This window comes from Lepisosteus platostomus, chromosome 4, assembly GCF_059453375.1.
Source record: "Lepisosteus platostomus isolate fLepPlt1 chromosome 4, fLepPlt1.hap1, whole genome shotgun sequence".
Taxonomy (NCBI): domain Eukaryota; kingdom Metazoa; phylum Chordata; class Actinopteri; order Semionotiformes; family Lepisosteidae; genus Lepisosteus; species Lepisosteus platostomus.
The window spans coordinates 59,528,572-59,555,061 of record NC_142614.1 but is presented as its reverse complement, the minus strand read 5'-3'; the positions used below and the strand labels follow the sequence as shown (position 1 = coordinate 59,555,061).

The 26,490-nt window shown below is 37.7% G+C and overlaps 1 protein-coding gene across 7 annotated transcripts in view; it reads left to right on the top strand.

The window, feature by feature from the left end:
- apba1a (amyloid beta precursor protein binding family A member 1a) overlaps positions 1-26,490 on the top strand; it is a 99,325-nt gene that overhangs the window by 13,930 nt on the left and 58,905 nt on the right. For 2 of the 7 annotated variants that reach the window (XM_088630076.1, XM_088630077.1), the window contains exon 2: positions 4,741-4,808. The exons of 4 other annotated variants lie outside the window; for them this stretch is intronic. The gene's annotated coding sequence lies outside the window, so the exon portion shown is untranslated. Of the gene's footprint in view, positions 1-4,740; positions 4,809-24,548; positions 24,592-26,490 lie in introns of those variants that run through there. One more of the 7 variants, XM_088630078.1, reaches the window with a different exon arrangement.

The following is a 26,490-nucleotide window of genomic DNA, read 5'->3' as shown; positions in this document are numbered from 1 at the left end:
ACTTTCTTTTTTACAGTGCGGGTCCCCTATGTGTTCGTTTCTTTGCTCACTCTTTGTTTTTGGCTTCATTTAGCACAAAGTGAGTAGCTGTGCTGTGTTGAAACCGTGGGATTGCAGTAAGCAGTGGAAAATGTTTTTGAAGGGTTGTTTCCTTCCCCCAATCCCCAGTGTCGTTTTTCCTTTTTAAATTGATTTAAACATTTTATTGAGGGCTTTATGCCATGTCCTAAACTCAAACCTGTGAAGCCTGGGCCACATGCTGGCCGAACTGAGACCTTCCGTTCTTAATATGCACTTGCCATTGCACCCCAGGGGAGTAGCCTGAAGGTACAAATATGCCATTGCCTGGCCATATCTTCAACCTAAAGCAAGATAACTGATCGCTTCCAAGTACAGGTGTCTCTGCTATAGCGCCATATTCCTGTAAAACCCCGTATTATGCAAAATCATGCAATAAATATAACAGGGCTTATGGGAAAAATAGGGTTAGGGGCAGACCACTCAAAACCTAACCAAATGCCTAACCCAAGCTTTACCAAGTTTAATAATTATCCTAATAAAAATGTTGGCACAGTTTAAATACATGTTTAATTCATAATAAATGAAGAAATACTACAGTTAACCACCTGAAATTGTATCAGCAGCACGCTTCTTATAGACACATGCTTGTCACCTTGTCCACTCATATTTACAGCAATGCAGAAGATTTTGTGAAAATAGCACGGAAAATCGAAGAGCACCTCCCAATTAGCACTTCCAAAACAAAGCACGTGGGGCAACTGAGCATCATGTATATTCTTCCGCGGACCGCCGCGTTCAGTTGTGTTACTCCGCGCCGCAAAACGTAGACATTTCGGGGATGAAATTGCGTATAAGCCAGTGCGAGTTTCGCCTTCTACAAACATCATTCCCCTATTACCAATTGCGTATGAGCCAATTCGCGTTTTGGAAACTCGCTTAATAGCAGGGATCACTTTCCTCGGGCCAGGATAAACTGCCGGGGGTCCCTAGCATGGTTTACTACAGGCCAGTGTATTATTTCAACATCTCACAGGTGTGATACAGCTGTGTAACCATGTCTTTCTGAGAGTTATTAGAGGCTCTTCTTGGCCCGAAGGGACTGTAAAGAACGTCGGACCTCATGGGTTATTTTTTCTTTCTGTAGCCTTAAGTGGGCTTGCATTCATATTAGAATTATGCACTTCACATCACAGTAAATATCTTTTCCTTAACCGTTTAACACTCACATAATTGACTCCTTCAGAAAAATGTTTGCTGTATTGTGCGATTGTTTTCTTTTGCATGGTTCTTTTAATCCGACTACATTGTGAGTAGTTAATTTAGTTAATAGTGTATACTGTCAGTATTGGTGAATTTAGATACTGTCATGCCACTTGGAATGTGTAATGTGGTTAGATAATGGAGACAACTGTAGAATGCCTCTGTTTTTATCCTGAACTCAATAAAAGTTTATGTGTTTCCATCAAAAACTCAGCACTTGAATGTACTGTATAGTAGTTTTAGTGCTCTGGTGAATTCCTCAGAAGCAAGGTGTTGAACATTGTTAAATGTAAATTTTGAGTAACAGATTGTGTCATGGTAAATGGTGTGCACGCTCTTTGTGTACACCAAAGAAGTGAAGCTGATAGTACAGTATGTCTTGAAATTCTGCGATTAGTTTACTGTATGTCTGTGTATCATTACAGCTCAGTGGTGAAAAGGGGAGGGGAGTTTCTTCTTTGAAGTGGAAATACTCCTCCAGGAGATGCAATTTGCTTTTTCATCCTGTTTGCTGATAGATGCCTGAAAAGGGAGCTCCTTAATGGGGCAAACCATCAATATGCCGGTAACGAAGGAGGATTGTTGAAACAAGAATCCGCACAGGTAGCTGCTCAGGCACCATATCACAAGGAATTTTCGTCTGAAATTCTCTTGAGTTATTTTTAACTGGAGCAAAGATACCTTTGATATGAAAGCTGTCGGTTCATTGCCACCCAGGGTGTTCACTTGGCTTAAATGATGTGACATGAAATCTTTTTCTGAGAGCACAGTCCTGGGAAATCAGATTTTCAGTGAGAAATATTGAGGTGGCGGGGCTCCATGGTAGTGCAGTGGTTAGCGTCTCTGCCTCTCCATAATGGGGCCCTGGCTTCAAATCCTGGGGTGCTGTCTGCATGATCTACTTGTGTTCGAGTGGGTTTCCTCTGGGGGCTACAGTTTCCTCCCACAGTCCAAAGAGGTGCTGGTAGGTTTATTGGCTTCTGGGAAATTAGCCCTGGTTTCCCTGTTTGTGTCTTTCTGTGACCTGTGATGGACTGGCTTCCTGACCAGGGTGTATTCTGCCGTTGCTTGCCAGGACAGGATCCGGCCCCCCCATGACCCTGTACTGGATACAGCAGTTAGGAAATGGATGGATGGATGGACATTGAGGTGTGTCCTATGATGAGTTCTTCTGGAGCGCCTCAGTGTGCAGTCTGCTGAGCCCAGATGAGATGTAAAAGGATAAGAGTACAAAATACTTCTCCTCACATATAGCTCCATTCTTTTTTTCCAAATAAGCGTGAAGATTAATATTTCATTATATAATAATAAGTATTGTACTCAAACCATTTCTGAGTTAAAAATACATTCTTCTTCTTTTTGACATTTTGTGTTTCAGTTAGCCGTAACAGAAGTTAAAGGGGTTTCTTATGTGGCCTTGAGTATTCCAGTGACATGAATATTAGTGGAAAGGCTTGAATCATAAAAAGTCAAAATTGGATGTAGTAAGTCTATACTACATTTCCAACATACCTGTACATGATTGCCTGAGTTTGCAGTCTGTGGCTAATTGTAAAAAATAAGAAATGGATTATGATTGTATTTCCTATTCTTAAAAATAAGAACCCTTTTTAATATTAGCTTTATGGAATTAAGAGTTTTTACACTTGACAAAGTAGAGCAGACATGACATAAATAAAGATGCCTCCACAGAGTGGCTGTTTTAAATTAATACAGTATATTAGCTTTTTCACACTTGCTTCTAATTAGCAAGCTACTGACTATTAAGAAACATAAGCGGCTTTTCAAAACACTATGCTTACATTAAAAAAAAATTCCGAAGATTTTTACAATTTTCAGAATAAAAAAATTACTTAAAAAGCATTGAATGTAACATGGCCAACCGTGTATGTTAGACATCTAAATTATGCTGTTCATTTTCAGAGGTAATACACAGCTGTATTAGAAAACCCTTAGAAAGAATAGACTACTCCAAATAATAGATTATGATGCCTTATAATCATTTTTGTCATTTTAAATGGACTTTCTATTCAGTAGACATTGACAGGATAGAGAGTACAAAGATGAGAGTACACAAAGGGTGCCTTCAGCAGTTATTTGAAACTCAGCTGACCCATTAATGCATAGATATGTGAAAGAAATTAGAATAGTTATAGACTTAAAGTTCATTTTGTTGAATGTAATATTTTGTAGTCCTTTAGGAATCAATTACTGATTATGCTGTTTTGGAATCAGTGGGATTATAAAATTTAAGTGATTCTAACAGTCTTGAAGACTGGCACTCATTTTAGACTAATCTTGTATTCTCTCATTTGGCACAGGAGGTCAATCAAGAAATATGTTAAATAAAAGTCAGAAGCTCATAATTATCACTCCTTTAATGATTTACATATTATGAGATAATGAAATATCACATTGTGTTTCATGTGCAGCAGTCTTACAAATGAAAAAAAATAATAGACTGTTTCTTCTGACACTAAATAGTTTTGAATGTGGCAGAACTATTTTGTGTCATTAAAAATGTACACTTTTTAGGTTTTTTTGCCAGGTTGTTATTCCAGGGATGAATCTATAATGCATGTTAATGGCACGTGTACTGTATGTTGAACTGTCATGATAAACTTTGTACAATACTGAATAAAAGGCAATTTACCAGTTCTTAGTGGAATATGGTTACACATTTCACCACATCAGCAAAGAGCTGTAATTGCTCTTTTGTTTCCACGGCTTATCAGTAGGGTTCTTTCTGTGTGTTTTGAGTGTTGTTTCTCTAGATGGCCTAGATTCCTATTGTCTGGGGGAGAGAGCAGTTCAGTGACTGCTTATAGTACAGCTACATTATTTAGACTTGAGGTTGAACGGGTGCTGAAACTGTCCTCCTGGCAGTCTTGTTCTCCTTGTGGAGGTCACAGGCTGCAAATCAAAGATTTATTGCTCCACCCAGCATCTAGTCCTCTGTTGTGAAAGGAGCACAGACACCAGCCAGGGATGATTGAACTATTATCAGTGCTGGTGAGGTCTGGGGGCTCTCTCTGACCTACTGTATGAAAGGGGTTTTAAATGTGAACCTTGTTTTTGCAAAGAGAATAATCCCTGGAGTCAATTTGAAAAGCACCTCTGTATATGCCTAATATGTAAAGCGTTACAAATAACAGTTTCCTCCTAACACTGAATTTTTTTTCTTCACTATTTTGTGTACTATTTTCATATTGAAGCATGCATAGAAAATGTGCTGTTTTTACTGAGGATCGAAATGTAAAAATAGATTAAACTCATTAGCAGTTTATTTCAACAGCTATGATGTTGTTGGGCTTTTGTCTTTATTACCATGTAGCTTTATATGTTGAGAAAGATCTCAGTTCTGTTGCAAAGGCATGACTGTATGCGCCTGTGTTGAATTGCCTGTAAGCCTCAGTGAGCTCAGCATCTGATTGTGGATTCATTTTCGCCACACTGCAGAGCCTGTTGTGGAACGCTGCCTGAACGTCTGACAAGGATGCCTCTGTCTCTGGAGCCCATCCTGAAGGGTTTGTATGGAGCTGTAAAGGAGAATCCTCGATTTCCAAAATTCAGGAGTGAACCTGAATATTCATATTAAGTGCTTTAGAAACTTTTTTCTTAAGATACATTTGGTGATTAGATTAATATTTAGTTTAAATTTAAGTACAAAATTGCCAAGCCAAAATTGCATCCAACATGAAAAATTCTAAATCTCTTTGACTTTGTCTGCAATGTAATAGTATTCAACCTGTATAAGATCATGAACATTACAGTATCAGTAACTGTCATCATTACCCTACACATAATTCTGCATAAGGAGCTTCTTACCTGATGCTCATTCACAGAGACAATGGACTAAAAATACATAGCATTTATTTATCATGGGTAACTTAACACTAAATAAATTCCACCCCCGACCCCTCTAAGATTATGGGACTGGCTCTCATTATTCATACACACTTATTTAATGCTATTACACATGAAAACAGGGCAGCTGAAAAAGGTTTCTTTACTGAATCAACCCTTATAGCAGGAAATGTACAGCTTGTGCGTTTTACTTGCTGAGATTGCAATCCTATTAACTGTACTTGACAGGGTATGAGATTAAGTATTAGATTGTATTACTGGGTATTAGATTGTCCTCTAATCCTTCATTAAGGAACCACATTTTATCTTTTCTTATCTTGCTGCAAAGTTCTTCAAAAGAAAAAACAATTGGCACTGTAATTGTTTCTTAAACATTTATTGTCAGTTCTTACAGAATTAGTTCTTACAGAATTTAATGCTTCTTCATGAACCATACAGTAGATTTGTCTTTGCAGTAACATGTTTTTCTCAGTGGTTGAAAGGCATTTCTTCTCACATTTGATGGTATCTCTGTTGCTGTGTGATAAATATCTGTTTATTTCACAAGAAAAGAGTGTTGCATTCACAGATGTGCTGTAGCTTTCAGATTTTTTTGTAGATTGAAGGATGGTGATGCTAGACTTTAACATAATGAAATTCTTCCAGGCATGATATAATGTGTTATTCTCTGTAGTTTTACTTTAGTATAATTTTAATATTGTGATGCTGTGAGGGGCTGAATCCTTAAAGGTTGGGACTGTACATCCCCAAAGCATCACGCCATTTATGGATGCACGAATGACACAAAACCTTCACATTAGCCTTTGCTCCTGCACAGGCCTATACGCCAATGTGCCATCCAGGTGGTAAATAGCAAACTATACCAGCTACAATCCTAGATTCTGAGCTGAAGATTCCAGCTACACCAGCTACAATCCCAGCCTCTGGGCTGAACATTCCAGATTCCAGCTACAATTTTCACAATCCCAGCCTCCGGGCTGAAGATTCCAGCTCCATCAGTTACAATCCCAGCCTCCAGGCTGAAGATTCCAACTCCACCAGCTACAATCTCAGCCTCCAGGCTGAAGACCAGCTATGCAGTTACCACAGCAGCCACTATAACACAGCGTAAGTGGTTTATTTTTTCAAACACAGCCCCGAGCCGTAGATTCCAGTCTCATTGCTGCTTCATAGAACTCTGGGCTGAAGACCTCTATATATCTATACCACAGCACAGGCTGTTTATTTTTCTTTTCAATTACTAGCCATGTAGATGCAGACCCAGCAATACTGCTGTCTTACAAGACTCTGAGCTAAAAGCCGGTTATGCTATTACTGCTCCAGCCACACAGAGAGAGGGCTCCAGGCTCACTGACACAGCCACAGGGCTTGAGACAAATATATTGGCCTTCTTGGACCGGACATTGACCACCCCTGCTGCTGTTCCAGATGCAAGCTGGTGACATACAATTCCAGTCAATAAACAACAGTTTAACATTAAGACTTGTGAGCCGCCCCAAACAGCATCACAATGTGTATTGGTAACAGTCCATTGCATGCAGTCCATAGTTTTGTTTTTGTTAGCTTTTGTGTGTTGGTTTGTACATCAGCATGGACTTCACAATAAAAGTCCCAGAACACAGTTTCCTACCCAGACAGGCTAGAGCTGAACCTTTTTAGTCCTGAACAGAGAACACGACAAAACAGTCTGATCCAAATGATCAAAACCCCTCAAAGGCTCTGACAAGGTCAACCTGATTGAATTCCTATGTACTGTATGTAGAAGTAAAGGTCACAGAGGTAAACTGAAGGACATTTAAATCTGAGAACAGGAGGCGCTTTTTTACTCAACAAGTGGTGGGAGAATGGAAGAAGCTGCCCAATTGTGTTGTAGAAGCCAATAACCTGGCCTCTTTTAAGAATTGGCTGGAGATAGTTGGATTGCGATAGATGAAGCGGATGACCTCCTCTAATTTCTAACCTTTTGTATGTACAAGAATATTTGGGTCTGTGGAGAATTACTTTGAATAATTTTGACTTTGAATATTGTAGCTGTTGTTGCTAACATTCCTTCAAAGCTACTGACAATACTACCGGTCAAAATTAATTCCAGGTTGTCTGTCAGTATGGCACAAGAAAGTTTTTAAAGTATCGTATACCAGATTCAGATTCCTTCTTTAGGACAGTAGATTTTTTAGAACACCGATCATGAAATGTAATTATGTAGCAAAATGGAGTCTTTACTCTTTTAAAATGTGCAGAGCACATCATGTAACAGTACGGGAGCTTGTGTTTCATGCTTGACATTGAATGGTGCATTTGAAATGGCAGAGTTAATTTTGCTCTTCTGATTTGCTTACCATTCAGCTGCAAAGAAATATATACTGTGGATTAAAGCCTCTACTTTGTCTTGGTTTCAGACATGCTGTGTTTTTTCTTACATCCAGGATAAAGAAAGATGCTTTACTTAATCAACAAAGTCAGGTGAGAACAATTTCTCATTTACAATATTCTTAGGGGCAAAGGCTTGAATAAACCAAGTGCCTATAACAAAGGAGAAAAAATGAAAGAAGATCAATAGTGCAGTGGACGAATCACTGCATGAAACAGCTGAAGTGCAGAATGACCAATTCCTTTATGCTTAACAAGTGTGGTAGCTGGAGGAGCTGTTAAACAATATAGTATCAGTCAGATTCTATTTTTAACCTTTTGTGTTCATACTCATTCAAGTGTTAATGTTGCAGTTTTCTATTGCGACAGTTGTAGTTCAGCCCCTTTGGTTAACCGTCACTGACATCGTGGGAAAAGGGCTGCCCAGGACATGGAGATCATGAAACAAAACCATTTTCATTTGTTCTGTTTGCACACAAGCACTGGATTGCTCTCAACCAATGAAACAAAAGCCTAGCTCTCTGGAGCACTGATTAATTGTGTTTGGGTCCCTATCTGCGAGTCAGGCTACCATCCCGCTTGCCAACAAAACAAACCGTAAACACAGTTGGGAAGTCAAAAATATGGTTTCTTTATTTTTACTTTCCAGTGTGGAAATAACTTCTGCTTGTTCCTTTGCAGCATGTGTGCTGACATTACCCCCCCACCCAACCTCATAAACATTGTTTTCCTGTTCCAGATTCTGAATAACAAATCCGATGTGTTTTGCCTTCGTGTTTCAGTAATAAATTAGGCATACTGTACATGGCATATGTTTGACCTCTGAAATAAAGTAGGACCTGTTCTTCCCTTGTTTCTGACTGAGAAAAACTAGGCTTTGATGTCAAAGTAATTCAATTTCCAACATGCAGTGGTAGGATCTGCTTCCTCATTTGAAACTCACTTATGCACAGTTCCTGAAATGTGTATAAATAGCCGTGCAGATGATCTGTTTGTAAGAAGTTTGTTGCACCTCACATCACACATGCAACATTAACCAAAAGATGACATGAAACTGTTGCCTAATGTATATGTAAGTAACCCTCAATGGAAAGAAATAGGTGTTGCCTATTGTTTATCACGCAACACTAATGTTACTGATTCCATCTACAGTATACATCTACAGTATACAAAAAGACAGTTTATGAGGTCAGAAATGAGCATGTTTGTGTAAAATGGAAAAAGAGAAGTGTGTTAAACAGTCATATAATCCAGCACCGGTTTACAGTAGCATTTTGCATCTCATCACTGCTGCTCTAATGGCAAATTGTTTCCAGCCTACTGGCAAGAGGGAAAAGTTCAATAAAAATGAAAAGTACAGGGGAGTGGGGGAAGGCCAATCTCTTTAATATCTGTCATGTCTGTCTGTTCCGCTCGGTGAGATGTTGTTTTTTTAATTACTGTTTTAAGATTTTATTTAGATATTTTTGCCACTAAAAACACTTGTGGAACCTATTTTGTTTCTTCCTTTTTAATTAAAAAATATATTACATTATACAGTACACAGTAGGAGTATTTTAAATCATTGTTCTGTGTTTCCATTTGTAATTATTTTACAGAATGTTGGAGCATTTGTCTTTCTCTTGGGAAGTTGGGTGTATATATACCAGTCACAGAGCTGGGGTCCTTGACAGATTTGGCAGTTGTAACTGCAATTTTCTTATAAAATTCTCCTGGAAAAGTGGGCTTATATATAGTTCACAAGAATTATTTTTTTATCTTAAAGAGAAATATGTTTTGAGAAACTGAAATATTTGGGGGGATTTTGGAAGAAAAGTATGTTGTAAATTGTGAGAGCTTCACTATTTTAAACAAATTAAACAAAAATATATTTTTGTTTAATCAGTTAAGTCAATTAAAAGCAAATTCTCATTCAGTGCTGTCAATGATGATCAGGAGAGTACCCATTTGTACTGCAGGTGTTTTAAGAACAGGATACTGTAAGTGGAAATGAAAGTATGTCTAGACTGAAGATCAGAGTCACTGTGTTGTTTAATTTATTAATTTCATTCCAGGTCCAGTCTTCACAAAACATGATGTAGACTTTTTTCTAATTGATCAATGTATCCCAGATTTTTATCCAAGCTAGTAGTCACCTAGAACAAGGTTTTCAAATCATTCACAGGCCTTTGACATGCATATAGTTGAAAAATCTGACCTCTGAAGACCAAAAAAACATGTTCGCCAGCTGTTTTTTGGTTTTTTTTTTCATATGTTTGTCTGCTGAATGGACACAAGAAATGTGACTATTCACACTCAAAGCCACGGGGGTTAGCTTCAATTTAAGACCTGAACAACGCTCCTGCTATGTTCTGCTGCAGAGATATAACAAATGTTTAAGGGGGAGGAAATTCCAGGCGGACATTGGCTAAATATGTCACTGGGAGTAAACGATTAAAGGTTTAAAACTGTTGAAATATAAGTTATAAACCCTTGCAATAATTTTGAAATACCTTTTTTGGGGGTTCAATTGCATACTCATCAATAACACTGTAGTAAAACTACATTGTGAATAAACCTGTATTTTAAATAGAACATACTTTTTTAAAAGCTTCTGTCATTAGGGCAGACATTTCAATGATGATTGTGGTCTCTTCGATCAATAAATCTCTCAGATTTTTAATTAGTATTACAGTCAGACATAAAAAGCTTTATTTGAATTCAATAAAAGTTAACTTTAGAGGTTTTGCAAACTTGAATAAAGAGCTTGCTGCTTTATTCAAGATATCAGAGGGGTCCAGTTCTGGTCTTGGACACTGGTGTTTCTAGGTCATTCTAAAACAGCAGCACCTGAAGAGCTGAGAGAAACTTCTAATTGTCTTAAAGTAACTAATAACTTATTTCATTAAGAGCTGGAGGTGAACCTGCCGAGACACCAGCCTGCAGTAAATTAAGTCCTGACAGTGCTAGAAATGCTATGAAATAGGTGTGATATCTGTTTTTTCTGATCATCAAAAATGATTTAAGATTAATTTTTCTAACGTGTCTTGGTGGCAACATTCGGGACACTGTATACTCTTTGGCTGTATAGTATCTTGCCTGTTAATTTTTTTTAAAAAACACGTAAACAATCAAAAACAGTCATATCAGGAAAGAAGAGAAGTGAAATTTTGTTACACATCTGTAACACAGGAGTATTTTTCTTTTGTAGCCTAGCTATGTTAATGTGAAAGAATGATGTAAATTATATAGTATATAATATGCAGATTCATGCAAACTTTTTAACACTCAAGAGGTTTAAGAAGATACTCTGATAATGGTAGTACAAACCTCAAGCTGGAGGTACAGTATGTACATTAAGTAAATTAAGTCCTGACAGTGCTAGAAATGCTATGAAATAGGTGTGATATCTGTTTTTTCTGATCATCAAAAATGATTTAAGATTAATTTTTCTAACGTGTCTTGGTGGCAACATTCGGGACACTGTATACTCTTTGGCTGTATAGTATCTTGCCTGTTAATTTTTTTTAAAAAACACGTAAACAATCAAAAACAGTCATATCAGGAAAGAAGAGAAGTGAAATTTTGTTACACATCTGTAACACAGGAGTATTTTTCTTTTGTAGCCTAGCTATGTTAATGTGAAAGAATGATGTAAATTATATAGTATATAATATGCAGATTCATGCAAACTTTTTAACACTCAAGAGGTTTAAGAAGATACTCTGATAATGGTAGTACAAACCTCAAGCTGGAGGTACAGTATGTACATTGTAACAGACCCTTAACTTGAGTAAGGTGGCTTGATGGGTGTGAACACATTGAAAATTCATCAGGATGCAAGAAATACATATAAGTCTCTCAAGAAATACATATAAGTCTCTCATCACTGTCTCCTGCTAACAGCCCAGCCACCCCCAACACCATGCACACCCTTTATATAGCATTCTCACACATCACCAATTACCTAATTAACTAATCACCACCCAGTGTGTCTGTATACAATAATGGAAGCCTTTAACTGTAGTGGCAGGACAGCTGTAATTGAGCCTTTCATGGCCCTGCCTGCCACACACACCTCATGAAATGAGGACTAATGGTGGCAGAAATATAAAGATTAAATAAATAGGTTGTCTCCAAAGCCACATGGAAGCAACATTCTCTTGGGGCCAACTGTTCCTGTAGCCTTGAATTTCGTAATGGTGAGCACTATAGTGGAAATCTGTAGGTTCAGCTCTTTGTTCAGCTCATTTTTTTGTGTCCATCACCTAACTTGTGAAGATCAGTGACGCTTTGCTTGCAATTTTCTAAGAGTGCTCTGGCCTCCACCGTGATGGTGCATGTTATTGAATGATTTTCCTGCTACTGCGTAACATCCTGTTGTGCGCCATGGAAACAGGGGTCAAATGAAAATGTGTAGAAGGTCCCTGTTCTGTTGTCCTGACAACAGAATGTTGACACGAGATGATTTCTGATATAATTTGTAGGTACTTAGGAGCGTGAATAATCTTGAACACGGGAGAAAAGCACCATTCTATGGGAAACACAAGGCTGCTCTTTTCTTAGCTTTAAGTGTTCAAATAAGTGGTTTGTAAATAAGTGTTTACAGATCATTTGACCAAAATAGGTGTTTTTTTCAGTTGAACCATGTTTTCGTTTGCACTGAAGTTTGAATGAATATGGAGGGCACTGTATTTCTGAGTCAGCTCAGGGATGTGGTCATCAAAGGCTCCTTCCTTAAAGACAGGTGACTCTTTGCATTGTCACCATACAGCCAGCTGTGCTCTTTCGCAGCATTTTATATATGCCTGATGACCCTTATGAATCCTGTTTAGGATTTATTCCCTCATGGCCGCAGGAATCACAGTTCTGTCTTGGTGAAGGAGTAGGCAGTGTGCTTCTGATAGTTCGTCTGACTTAGGCTCATAGGGAACGTGCTCTGTGTTGCTAGGCTAACTCTTGGAATTGGGTCAGCTGAAGGCCCTTGTTCCTCCTTCTGCGTCTCTTGCTGAAATTTGTGTTGTGAATTTCTCAGATGTTTTTGCTGAAAGGTCTTTAAAAGATTAGATGGTTTCATTAAGAGCTGGGGAGCTTGTGTAAACTGAAAAAAGAAGGTGCAGCTCCATGTGCTATTGAGCATCCTTGTAAAGGCAGGGCAGGGGTGATGAATTCCACGGGGAATCAGAAACATCAATATAAAATTAAAGCGCTTTTGTGCCTACGTAGTCTTTAAAATCCAGTGGGTGGATGCGCTTGGTATATACTCCACTGTTGACAGCCAGGTTTCACAGACTGTATCTCTGCCTTTTTTGGCAAGGTGGTGTTTTTGTTTCGAAGTGCATCTTTGATGTGCTTGTAAATTTAAATTAATATTTTCAAATTGGAAGCTGTGGAAAAAAATCGCTCCCTCCCTTTCTCCATTTCTTCAGCTGCCCGTGTAATAAAGGTTTCCTTGACAACGCACTCCCGAGCACAATGGAATCTCTGCTCACTGTTGGTTCCACACACACATAGACTGAAACGTTAAGCCAGTTTGAGTAATCTAGGTTGTTTTAAACCTGATCTGCATTCTTGAAATTGAATTAGCACGCTAGATTTTATTGAGTTTACTAAAACCAGGTAACTTAGAGTAAACTTTGCATTTCTTCACCACTTATGTGAATTAGGCACCAGCTTTAAAAAAAAATGGATTTTTCACAATGGATAGTCATACGTATTAAAGAATATTGTTCAATTATGACTGATTTTTATATCCAGATTTGAACAGCCATTATCAGGCCATCTTACTCAAAAACATTTAATTGACCAGGAAAAAGAGATGTGGATCAACTTTGCTTTAAACACCATCCTCTAGGAATGCGTACTGGATGTCATCAAAATATTCCTGGACTGCAAGAAGACGCAAAAAGTAATTAAGCACTGGAGTCATGAATGCAAGCATGCCATGAGTTAAAAAAGAAAACTGAATAGAATTAATTTCAATGAGAATTCTCAGTTCCAGTATAAAGGTTTGAATAAATGAGATTATAGCATTTCTATACAGCCTAATTCAAATATTCTGTTCCCAGTAACCAAAGGATTTTAAAATTGAATTAAATAGATGCTGTGCTGTTGTTAGTAGCTTCAGGATATATTAGTAATAAATGATTAAAGATTTTGACAATGTTTTTTGTTCATCGTTAAACTAGGATTAAAGGTTGATGCAGAATAATCTGAATTTTTCTCTTTTAATTTGCACACATGGGAATTCCAGTGACCCAGTAATGTGATCCAAGAACTGAAACTCATGAAGGATGCAGCAAGAATGCATCAGGGAGCTGAACCCATGACTCTTCAGGGGAAGAGTCTAGACTCATTCTACTAATTCTCCATGTGGCCTCATATACTGATAAACAGGGCTGAACATTGTATTGTTTCAAATAAATGGAGACCTTGATTTTAATGTCACTTAATTGCTGCTGTTTTATCCAATGATCTCGCCCAGATACCTTTCTAAAGGCTAATGTGAGTAGGCAGTTTGTTCCAAACATCCTGAGCTTTTTGTGTATACTGTTCTTGTTATTCTAAATATAGTTATTTAGAGTAACATTTGTTTGTTTTAATCCACGGCCTAGTTTCCTTGTTAAGCAAATGGCATGCATTATATTTAAAAGGAATGATAAATTTCGGGAATTTAAAAGTGATTAGTTAAGGGTGGTGAGACTGCATCATATCATGAATGGCTCCATTGGCAAATTCATTATAGCTACTGTAGTAATATGTTTTATTAATAAGCACTGCTAAAAAGTGCCTACTCTGTTGTTCAAGACTTTATACTATAGAAGGAGAAAAAAAGAACACATAGAACTGACGGAATGGAACCAAGAGTATAGCTGAATAATAATAAGAAGAATAATTAGATCTGTGGAGAAACAGTTGGTCTCCTCACAAGATTAAACATGTCAACAGTCACAGTATCTCCACCGAAATGAAGCTGTACAAGGGAAAGCCCTGTCTCTGGAGGCTGGTCTATGGTAGAGTAAGAACCCTTGAATCAGCAAAACTCAGATTAAGAGTGGACCATACTCATGCTATAAACCTGTAACATGATCTGGAGCTAGACCATTCAGTTCTTTAGGAGAACAATAAAGTCTGTTCTAAATTTTACAGGGAGCCAGTGCAATTTTACACAAGGTGGGAGTTAGTTGCTGATGGAAAGAGGTTTTAGTGAGCACACGAGCCACAGATTTTTTAAACATGTAAAGCACATTTAGCCTTAGAACAATGGTTTTCTACTGCTAACTTGAGTACCTACTGTATGTGACTTGTAGTTCTTTTTGTTCAAGCTGAGCTCTTAACTAGTAAGGCTAACTGATTGCTGTAATTTAACTTCTTCGTAGATTAGACCTTTGAAACCTGTTTCTACACTCTTTAAAGTCTTGTCCTTTAGAAACACTAAGCCACAAGATGGTTGCTGAGAAAATCAATAGTAAATGGCACTTCATTCCTTCCCTCCTTGCATATTATGTGATTGCTGCTGCCTTTTTCCTATCTTAACATTCTTTCATACATGACAAATTGATGATGTTCAGTTAAAGGTTGGGATGACACTGTACGAAATACTCTCACACAAAAAGTGTTTCTGTTTCTCAGAGATCCAGTAACTTACATTTCACAGACCTTAACTGGCTCTGGGTTGAAGCTAGTGACTAACCTCATTCATATTCTCTATCTATAAAAAAAAGTCTTCACAATAATGTAGCAATCAGGGTAGCCTGACTCATTAAGTCCTCAGGGTCAAGGTTGAGAGTAAGTTGCCTTAAGAGGAACTGGAGGAAGAACTGAAGAGGAAGTGTTACAGTAATCTAATGTTGATTATGTTGATAATGTTGATGGAAATCAATATTTCAACCTTAGACAGAGCTCAGTTCATGGCAATATGGGCCTGCGTTGGACCTGTTAAGCTTGTGTGAGGGAAATGAAAACTAGCAACCAGATAAGCACATTAGAATCCAGGCATCTCCCTCACTTCCGCAGGACTTGGAGTAAGGAAGTGCCTCCCGTTCGCTGGTTTAAATGCACTTCCCCTTCGTTTCCACTTGTGTCTCTCTTCAAACGCAAGTTTCCGTTTGCAATTTACTGTTGTTTTTAAAAGAAGTCCATTCGGTTGACTTTGTCAGTGGCTCTGCGGATTTGGAGGATGACACCCAGCCTAGAATTCGATCTAAATCTTTTTTAATTTCCTTTGCAGCTTCTGCAGTGTCTGTCAAACATACTATTTTGGAATCATCTGCAAAGTTGACTAGTTCATTAACTATACTCTAGTCTAGATCATTGATACTGTATACAGTCAATCGAAGAGGAGGGGTGGTCGTAATACACTGTGATTCACTCCTCATATCATCCCAATTGGGATATTCACATGTTTCCTGTGCTTTTTGCCTTCTGTCCACCAACCACCACTCAATCCAATTACATGCATTTCCTTGAATTCCTGCTGCATGACATTTAAGAATTAATTTTTGATGTGTAACCTTATTTTAAGCCTTCTGAAAATGTATTCTGTATAATATGGACCCTATCCTTTACGGCTGTTGCTTCTTCATAACTACCTGTATAACAGGATCTGCCTTTCATTGTTTTTATCTGCCTAGACTTATATTGCCATGAGGATTCTCCTCTAGTTTGATTTTAATTATTGATTTCATAACCATAAAATTAATATAAATAAGATTTATTTGTATGTAATGACTTGCTTTGGTTTCTTTCCTTTTTAATGGGCAGTTTTTTAGTCAATGGGTATTACCTTGTCTTGAGTTACTGCTTTGAGAATTTAGTTAATGGCCCATGAATTATATCTATTGCTGCCTTGAATGTATATGGTAAAATATCAGACCCTGTAAATCTGTATACCTTAAGTGCTTCTAGTACTGCTGACAGTTTTGCTTTTTTATATACTAACACTCTTCAGGATAATTTTCTTTCTTAACCCTGAGGCACGAAGTGAAATATTCATTTAATACATCAGGTCTTTCCCTTTTATCATTTAGAACTTTACCACTTTTATCTCTGAAACACTTTACCACCCCCTGTTGTAGTATTCTTTTCTCTCTCTCCCGGTCCTACGAAAATCCTATTTGCTTGTGTTTGCAGATCATTTCACTCTTTTAACCGAATCCTCTTCTCCCTTATGTATTTTGTAAAATGCATTTTTTAAAAGGCTTCCTCTTCTTTTATACAGTATCTCTGCCAGTAGTTTAAAGTAATGGTCTGTTATAACACGATTGTCAAACAAGCGGTTTAGTGATGGTCCACTTGCTCTGACAAAACTGAACAACAAAATAGAAGAAACAACGACAGGTGTTTTTGAGTAATTGCTATTTCTAGTTAGCTTGGCAATATTGACAAAGATATCCCTGCATTGCATTCAATTCAGTGTGACTTTCCACAATATTCCTGTTATCAAAATAATCCAAAACATTTTGTTTTCTACCAATTACAATTCATTTGCTTCCTAAGACTTCAAATTATCATACAGGTTACTTGCAGGATTACTGAACTCTACCCTTCAGCTTTGAACATAATTTTACTGTAATTTGTGGTCACTGGAATTTCCACAGGAGCAAAAAAGGAACCAAAACCGTACATCAGACAAATTGCTTACCACGAGACTCTTGCAAATGCAAGTGAGAATTATCAGCAATTAATCACATATGTTAAGCATCAAAATTGCCTGTTCACACAGCTCTACTTCCCTCAAACCATTATGCAGATAATGTTTTGAGAATGCATGGAGGACAGTCTTTACCAAGAGTACCAAAGGGAGCAATTACTGGTGATGTACAGTAAACAATGCCTGCTGAATATTGAAAGCTAAGGCTCCGAACAAGATTCCACTCGGAGTTGTCTTGTTCTGCACTAGCACTGGTTTCTTCATTTGCGTTTACCCAGTGCCTCCAGTAGCCTCCTAGCTTGGTAGATGTTTATGTGAGCGATAAGGTGGCCACTGTCTTTCATTAGTAAATTTACTTCTAGTGACTTTTTAACTTCCTTTTTTAATGCATTCCACTGGACCAATTTTCTTAGCATGGGGGTGCAAAGGTACATACTGTAGAGAACATGTTGACTGTACAGCTGACAGAAAAGCAATGGAAATCATGTTTTCTGTTCTGTAAAGATGTGCCTTTTCTGTTGTTGTTTTTTTTTTGTTTTAACTTAAATAAATTTATTTTACAAGCAAACAGGAAAAAATAAAGAAATCCACCTTGTTTTGCCCCAGTCCCCTAAGTGGAGCTCCATAAGAATCTGTTGTTGTCACACTAACCAAAAAAGCAGACTGTGTGAGCTTAGAAGTTTGGAACAAGCATTGGTATTTGAATTGGTGTAATTTCTTTTTTTGTTTGTTAATTTCTGTTTTAATTTCTGCTTTTCTGTAAGAACCAGTTATGATTGAGAAGCAAATACAGTACCTGGTCTTATCAATAAAGAAATGTGTTTATTTCTTATATAACAGCCTTGGTTCTAGTATACCACCACTGCCTGCTCTCCCTCCACATACAGTACAGTGTCTTTTATGCTGATGGACCCAAGGGATTCTTGCTTATTTCTCCAGCTTCAGTTGTCAATTGCCTTCAATATGAAGGCCTGCCTTTCAGGTGTTGGCGACTGCTTTCATTAATCCAGGTCATTTGATTCCTTGGCCATCAAAGGCACTGTTTTCTCTGTATTCAATCATTTTCTGTCTGCACTAAGTTATCAAGAGGACAGCCACAGGCAAGTGAGCTGCTGTTTTAGCAGTAGCTTTAAGATAATACGAATTTTGAATCTGCTTATTGCTCTACATTTTAATTTGGAATTCTAATCTAATGGTTCTTTTAATGGTTCTTTTACTCAGATCAAGAATGCAAAACAGAAGCTTGATGTCCTGCAGTAATTTGCAGCAATAAAATTAGTGTAATTAAACAGTGGAATTAAAATTCTCCACCTGAGAAAAGTTTCTATTTCTCTGTGACAGATTAGTCTATTAATCTACCAGTGCGTTGTGGTGAGTATGATATACAGCCTGTGCTATAAATATCCGTTGTTTTGTTGTAAATATCAAGGCAGGTTGGAATGGCCAATTTGGATTTTACGTCTTGCTGCGCAGAGACTGCCCCTGTGCACGGAGACAGCCGATAGCTCCCTGCTCACCAGCCGAGTCATTCGGGCTCGGTGCCTGTTGGAGGAACGGCAGGCCCTTCCCTGAGGTCTCTGCCCCATGACAGTCGTCTGGCAGGTCACAGAGGTCACTGTTTCGCCAGGAGCTGAGAGGGACCTGCCCTGCCACGTTTTTTTTTTAAAGTGAAGCAGCAGAAAAAGGTGGAATGTGTGCCTTAGTAGACTCTCGCTTCTTCCTGCTCACTCAAGCACTCTTATTAATCGCTCCGTTAAAAAAAATACTCTAGACAATTACAAAAACATGATAGTAAATGCTTGCTTTAACATTGACTGTTTCTACCCATCTACAGTACCTAGTCTTATTATCAGATCATCCCACATACAGAAAAAATTGCATAGATACAGGCTGGTTAGGGGTATGACTTTTCAGTTAAAAACAATACCTAATGAGAAATGCTTCCTCCTGTAAGATGCACGATTTATTCATAGTATGTATTATATGACTAAGATGCTTATTTCTAGCCTTGAAATTATCAAGCAAAAGTCTGATACATGACAAAAAAGATGCTTTCCTGGGGAGACATACAGTATTGGCATCACCCCTGGTTCTCAGTTTCCTCGTGAAGCGTATACAGTGTGTATATACAGTATATATACTGAATTCCAGTGCACCTTCTTCCTCCTGTTTCTGCAGTAGTACCTGATCAGATTCGGAGTTCTGTCATTCACTGACATTGTGTAATGACCTAAGGTCGTGTTCCTCAAGGACTGGTGTGTGTTTGCAGGGCAGAGCTTTTGGTTACCATGGGGAAGAAAAAGCAAACCTTACCAACACCCACCATAGTCTCTGCAGGCAGGTATTCATGAAGTAAATACTGAAGATTTTGTCGGTATAAGTCAACCACTTCTTCCAGAATCCATTTTTTTGTTTAGAAGAAATGCTCAAATTTTTTACTTATTTCAAAATACAGTATCCCGTTCTAAGATTTAGGCCTTGCCAGTGTGTCACACTTTTGACAAATATAAACTTTAATGCTTTACATTTCCATTTTGTTTTCACAAAAATCAAAGAAATCTCCATTTCACATTGAATAGATTACCTGTGTTACTTGCTGTATAACAGGCAGGGTTGCTGTTTTGTGTTTTTTAATTAAATAAAATTTGAAAATGTTTTGGAAGTTGCTAATCAAAGTAGTATCACTATTTACTGTAGAAATATTAATGTTCTTAAGAACACATGCATGTTTATGAAGAGTTAAATATCAATTAAGTTATCTTAAATGTTACATTAATCTATAGACATTGATCCAATATCAGGAAACTGCTTATTAATGGTATGGAAACACAGGGTACAAGGCAAAACTACAGTGAGGATGAGATACTCAATTTAGAGGCATGTATCTGTCCTTCCATCATGTCTTTGGAAGGTGGCATGACAAACCTGGAGACTCCACATATAAGACACCCAAGTCTGGAATTCAACAAGAGCTATGAGCTGTGCTAATCACTGTGCATCCAACTTAATATACAAATGAAGTATTTTTACCTATCATAGAAGGTCTAACTTTGAAAACCTTAACACATCAAAAACTCAACAGCCTTCCTAAACCTGAAGGACACTTTTTTTGCTAGCCCTTCTTAACATCTCACATGCAGAAGGCACAACCTGTTCCTGTTATCAGCATTAACATACAGTAATACAAGCATAATACAAAATTACAAAAATTAGACATGTTTAATTTTTTTACAAGGCAAGAATGTTTTTTTTTCCATTTGTGAGCTCACGCTCCCATCCTAGGAATGTTTTTTGAAAATGTTTCTCATTACTGAATTAAATTGGGCATCACAGACTTCCTATTCAATATATCTGAACAGATAACGTAGTAAAGATGGTTTGACACCTGTGGGTAGAAATTTGTAATGAGTCATGAGATAAGGAATCCTAAATTACAGTGTTTATCATTGATTTCTTTGGTAAAGCTTCCAGAGATGACGTTCAAACATTTAGAAATTGTTCCATGTTTGCATACTACTTAGACAGCATGAAAGTGCAACACCTACTGCCCTTTCACACTTCATCGTGGATTCTGTTGCCTGCATTATCACAGTCTACATGTGTTCACCATAGCAACCACCTCCAGACCCAAGATATCCACCCCTTAGCTTGGCCAACAACACACTTTGTGTTTAATCAGAGCTAGAATTATCACTGCTCTCCTTGAGATGTGGCACATACTGTAGTACTGTATCCAAATGTTAGGGAAAAGGTAGAGCAAAGCAGACCAGACTCTTCCACTTGTTATGAAATGCTTGTGCCCGTGATGCTGAAAGATGTGGATGCTGTAGGACCATTAGAAGCAAGATGGCGGCGCTGTGTGGTTGATGATTGTACAGTAGCACTTTGGTGGTGAAACATCTTGAATTTTTCAATTTACTGTTTTTTCATGAGCATGTTCTAAAAGCTCATCAAGCTAGAGAAGCACATTTAATATATATTTTTGAATAGCCATTATTTGCAAACATTAAGCACGAGTTGTACATACTGTAAATAAGGGACTATCTAAGTTGCAATAATTCCAGAAATTGCCAAAAAAAGTGTATATCCATCCTTGTGCCAATGCAAATAAGGCATCTGAATACAATATCAGTGTTGTTTATAAATTGAATTCTGCCTCTGCTGATGCTCCTAAGTTTATTTTAGGTGATGTTCTCCATTGTTCTCTGGAAAATACTTTACAATATCACCAGTATGTTAACAGTGTGACACACCATAAACAAATCCTTGACAGATGCTACAGTTCTCTCCCTGGTGCGTATAGGTCATTCTCTATACCTGGTCTTGGTGCTGCTGACCATAATACCATCCTGCTTGCTCCCGCCTACAAGCCAGTAGTCAAGCACGCAGAGGCAGTTGTGAAAACAGTTAAAAGTATGGTTGGAGCCGAGTATTGACACCTTGAAAGGCTGCCTTGACTGCACTCACTGGGATGGTCTTACTGCACCGTGCTCGGACCTCAATGAACAAGTCGATGTGATTTCTTCATGTATTACTTTCTCTGTCGATAACGGAATTTCCTCATCACTATCTCTGTCTTTCCAACCAATAAGCCAAAGAGCTCAAGAGTATTCCGAATAAAAGGAAGAGGCTATTCTACCATGGATCACTTTAGGAAATTAAACAAGTAAAAGAAGTTAAACGTAATACGGCAAGCAAGAATGACCTATAAAAATCAAGTTGAGGAGAAATTTAAACAAGGCAATCTCTGCAGGGCCTGGCAGAACATGAAATATCAATGAGGGCCATAAATTCATCCTTAGTGGATAGAATTAGCAGACGGAGCCTACCTGACCTGTTAAATATGTGTTTTTTACTTGTTTGAAAAGTATAATTTGTCCACTCAACTCGCATGATGTCCAACAGCTAGTTACTCCAGCAAAAACACTGCAGATATCACCTTGTACTGTTTCTAACCATTCTAAAAAGATTCAGGTCAACAAAGCAGCAGGTCCAGATGGAATATGTGGCAGAACACTAAAGTATTGTGCTGAAGAACTGAGTGGGGTTTTTCGACACTTGTTCCAGCTTTCTTTAGACACTGGCACTGTTCCGGCTGTTTGGAAGCACAGTTGTACCCATTCCTAAGACAAATCGACCTTAAGCTCTCAGTGACTTCAGGCCTACAGCTCTGACTCCACTAGTGATGAAGACTCTTGGAAAAAAGGCACATATTGTAGAGTTAAGTTGACCCCCTTCAGTTTGCCTACCGTACTGGAAGGGGGGTCGACGATGCTAAACTTTTTCTACTAGATGTTCTTCATAAACATTTGGCGTGGAAAAAGTCTTCAGCTAGACTTCTCTTTGCTGATTTTTCATGAGCCTTTAACAGAATGCAGCCATACATTTTGGTTGAAAAACTAATCACATGTTTCAAATTAGATTATGTGCTCATCATGTGGATCATTATTTTTCTGACCAAGAGAACACAAAATGTGTCTATTAATGGTTTGACATCTGACTCTGCATTTCTACTGGTTCACCACTTCTAGTGGTTCTTTCTCCCCTCCTTTTCGTCCCATGATGATTGTTGAAGCAACTATGAAAATCATTATATCAAGTTTGCTGATGAAAGTGTATTAGTCTCTCTCCTCTCAGAGTCTGTAGAAACACATGGGCCTATTTTGGAGGAATTTGTCAGCTGGTGTGATACTTCTTACCTAGACATGAATGTGTCAAAAAACAAAAGACATGATTGTTGATTTAAAAAAAACAAAGCAATATAATGCCCACAACAACCTTGAATCTGTTGGTATAGTCCACAGATGTTACGGATGTCATTGTGAAGAAATCCCAGCAGCGCTTATATGGTCTGAGATAACCTACAGTAGTTCCTTTGGAGTCCCCAAAAGAATTCTCTCAATTTTTTATAGCTCTTTTATCAAAAATATTTGAACTTTTTTCTTTTATCTCCTGGTTCACCTCACTCAGTTAAAAGACAGAATGTTGTAAGCCTCAGCACTGGTGAGCCTTTCAGACCCCTGGCACAGCTGTGTGCCCAGCTGACCCTGAGGCAGCCCTGTGCCATCACTGAAGACCCATCTCACTGAACTTTTGCCTTTTGGAATACCACTAAATAATAATTTTAGTCCACTTAATGAATATACATCTGGAATTTTCTTCAGACTGTTGCAAGGAATACAAACACGTGTGATACGACAAAAAAGAATGGACAACAAAATCATCAAAGCCACCTCAGAGAAGTCTCAATTTAAGCGTTGGTACTGTACTGTACATCTCTCTCTGACAAGACCACAAATTCACCCTGCCCCCATTGTTTTTATCTGCTTGTGGAACGACTTCTTTTTTAGCAGTGTGATGATTTGTATGAAAAGAAAAAATGTTCCTTTTCTGTTTTTCTGCTATTTGATATTTATAGCATCCGCCATAGTTAGCATCTGTCCTGAATTTTAAGTATCCTAGTTTTCTCTCTTTTATGGTATGTTTTCCAATATTTACAGCACAATGTTGTATCCCAGAGAACCAGATAAACAATCTCTTTTAATAGAAGAAGGTATTGCCTTAGGCAGAATCTGAGTTATTGATCTAAGTCTAAAGTATTACAATCAAATCTGAAGTATACTTTGTATAATTTTGATAAAAGTAGGCTCAGTAGGATATTCTCATATTTTCATATTCAGAAACAAAAAAAATCAAATGGAACATCAGTATATTTTTCTATCAGGATCAATAGCAGAAATCCTATGTGAAAAATGAAGTACAAATCCTACATTATCCTACAATAAAGAAACCTACAGTACAGTGCACATAGCTTTCTCATTAGTGTTGAGATGCTGTCAGTAACCAAAAGAATCTAAAAAGATATCATGCATACCAGTCCACACTGAATGTATTTAATACATAGTTGAGCACCTTTTTTTCTATATATGGACAATCATTTTATTTTTTATTGATATTACTACTGCTAGTTCAACAGCAGCAACATCATTTTCATCATACTGGACAATATCTTCCTGCCGACTTGTTCAGTCCTAGCTATCCTCTCGGCATTTCATTGCTGTTTAGTGTCTGCTGAAGGCTGAGTTACCAATGTAGCATTTTAAGACTGATCTAAATTAATTTTTCTCACCGCAAGCCTGGGTTCCATACTGTAGGTCAATACAGTCCTGCCAAGCCCTTCCTCATTGGCTTTCTTTGAAATAACAGCTGGCATGCTTGTTTGCTTTTGAGCAAAAAAGACACTTTCTTGCTCTTTCATTCACACAATACCGTTAGTTTGTCTGTGGAAATGATTTTGTGAACATTTTGAATGCGAGAAGACTTTATTTTTCATTACACGTTGAGTTGTCTACTTTAAACATGGACTTGGGGAATAAGCCATCATTTTACAAAGAAACTAAGTAGACAAGGATGCTGGACAACAGAAAAAGATTGGCAAGAGGGTAAGCAGATTGAAAGTTTGGGAAAGCAGGGTTCTTCAGATTAAACCGCTTCAGGTTGAAGCAGAGTGAAAGTGAACTGCATTGAATACAGAAAATAATAAAGTAGCACTGTTAATTAAACTATTTTACAGTATGAAGCACTAAAGAGCACAGGAAATGTAAGTGTAGAATTTAAGATTTGTATTGAATATTGGCTTAGGGCTTAGTCTACTGCAAAAGATGATGTTCCCATCAGTAAATTTGTCATGCCATACCATGAAGATTTCATTTAAGTTGCTTAGCTACGTTTATATGTGATAATCTACTGCAAATGAAAACTTCAAATGACATATAAGCTTGTTATAAAGCACTTGGACAGGTTAACTGAACGGCTTTCTTTTCTTCAGTATACTGTAATAGTCCTCCTATAGTAGGAGAAAAGTAAATAAGTATAAGATATGCACAAAGTGAGAGGTGTAGATTTTGTAGTTTATTTTTTGCGTGTGATTTAGAATATTTGGTATGTTGCACTATGTTTTCTGAACATTAGATGAATAGAAATTTAAATTCAGAACACAGAAATAAGCCCTAGGTGAGAAGCACGTTATGCTTAACATTTACTTGAACCCCGTAAGAAAATTGTCTGGGTATATGACAGTATTGTCAATACGTCCATTCATTTTCTAACCACTTTATCCACTGCAGTGTCATAGGGGAGCCGCAGTCTGTCCTGACAAGCTGACATTATTGTCATGAGACAAAAAAGTACTGAGTGATAGGAAGCCATAATATGACCATCTTATACAATACTGTGTTGTGCAGTAGCCCATTCATTGTGATTGGCCACTGTTTCTCTTTCTATCATGTTATTAAACCAGATGAGCTCTTGATTGTTTTGAGGTGTAAGAAAGCATCAAGATGCAAGGTTCATTATCAAAGTATGTTCACTTAAAACCTCTTTATCACCAGCTGAAAAGACTGTTAACCAATATCCGATCCTTTTGTGACAATGTTAAAAGTCAAAGAAGCCAGGGGCAAATGGTGTGTGGACCATGACCAGTCCAAGTTAGGAAACTGAGCATCTACTGTACTCTGAGCAGTGATTTTCGTTTGATATAATTTCAGCAGGAGTCTTTTCAGGTTATTCTAATCTCATATCTAATTTCCAAACCAAGGCCAAAGGCAGGACTGTGTGCTTTGTGCTGCTTACTGTATAGTAGCCTTGAAAACCATGAAGAATAAAGGAGACTCGTCCTTGACAGTGGCCGTGATAATTTACTGGAAGCGGATTGCCAGATTGCTCAGGCTAAAATATCTTGAATTGCCTAGGAGAAATACTCTCGACTTTTAAAGTGCCACAAAGGAGACAGACCAATGGTATATGAATATAAAAGATTGCAGTTGAGAGAAAGCCTTCCGGGTCATCTCACTTATTTGGTTATCGGTAGTTGTTTGTGCAGACTCATCCAGTTGTTTCTTGACAGAAGCCAGAGTATCGGCTTCAACAGCACGACTTTGTTTTAGACTCTCTCAGCCCCTTGCAAATGAAGTTGCCACCTGGTCCCGGTTTTAAAACTACTTTCACATGCAGTAGTTTTTGCTTGTGTTTTCTGATTTGTGTTCAGCTTGTGTTCAGAAATTCTTGTGTTGATTCTTAAGAAATGCCTTAAAGAATGGGAATCTGGTTGCTCTTTTCTGGATTGATTCCAGAAAAGTTTTCATAACATGGGGAACAAAATTAAATCTAAACCATGTCTTACTAGTGTGCTGTCCAATTTTAAAATATCATTGCTTGATTTACATTCTGCCATTAAAACTATCCTAACATTTTGTTGGCCTTTTTATTGCTTTCCTACACTGTCTAGATAATATACAGTATGTTGCACTAAACCTTGTGTTTTACATAGATGGATTCTTTAA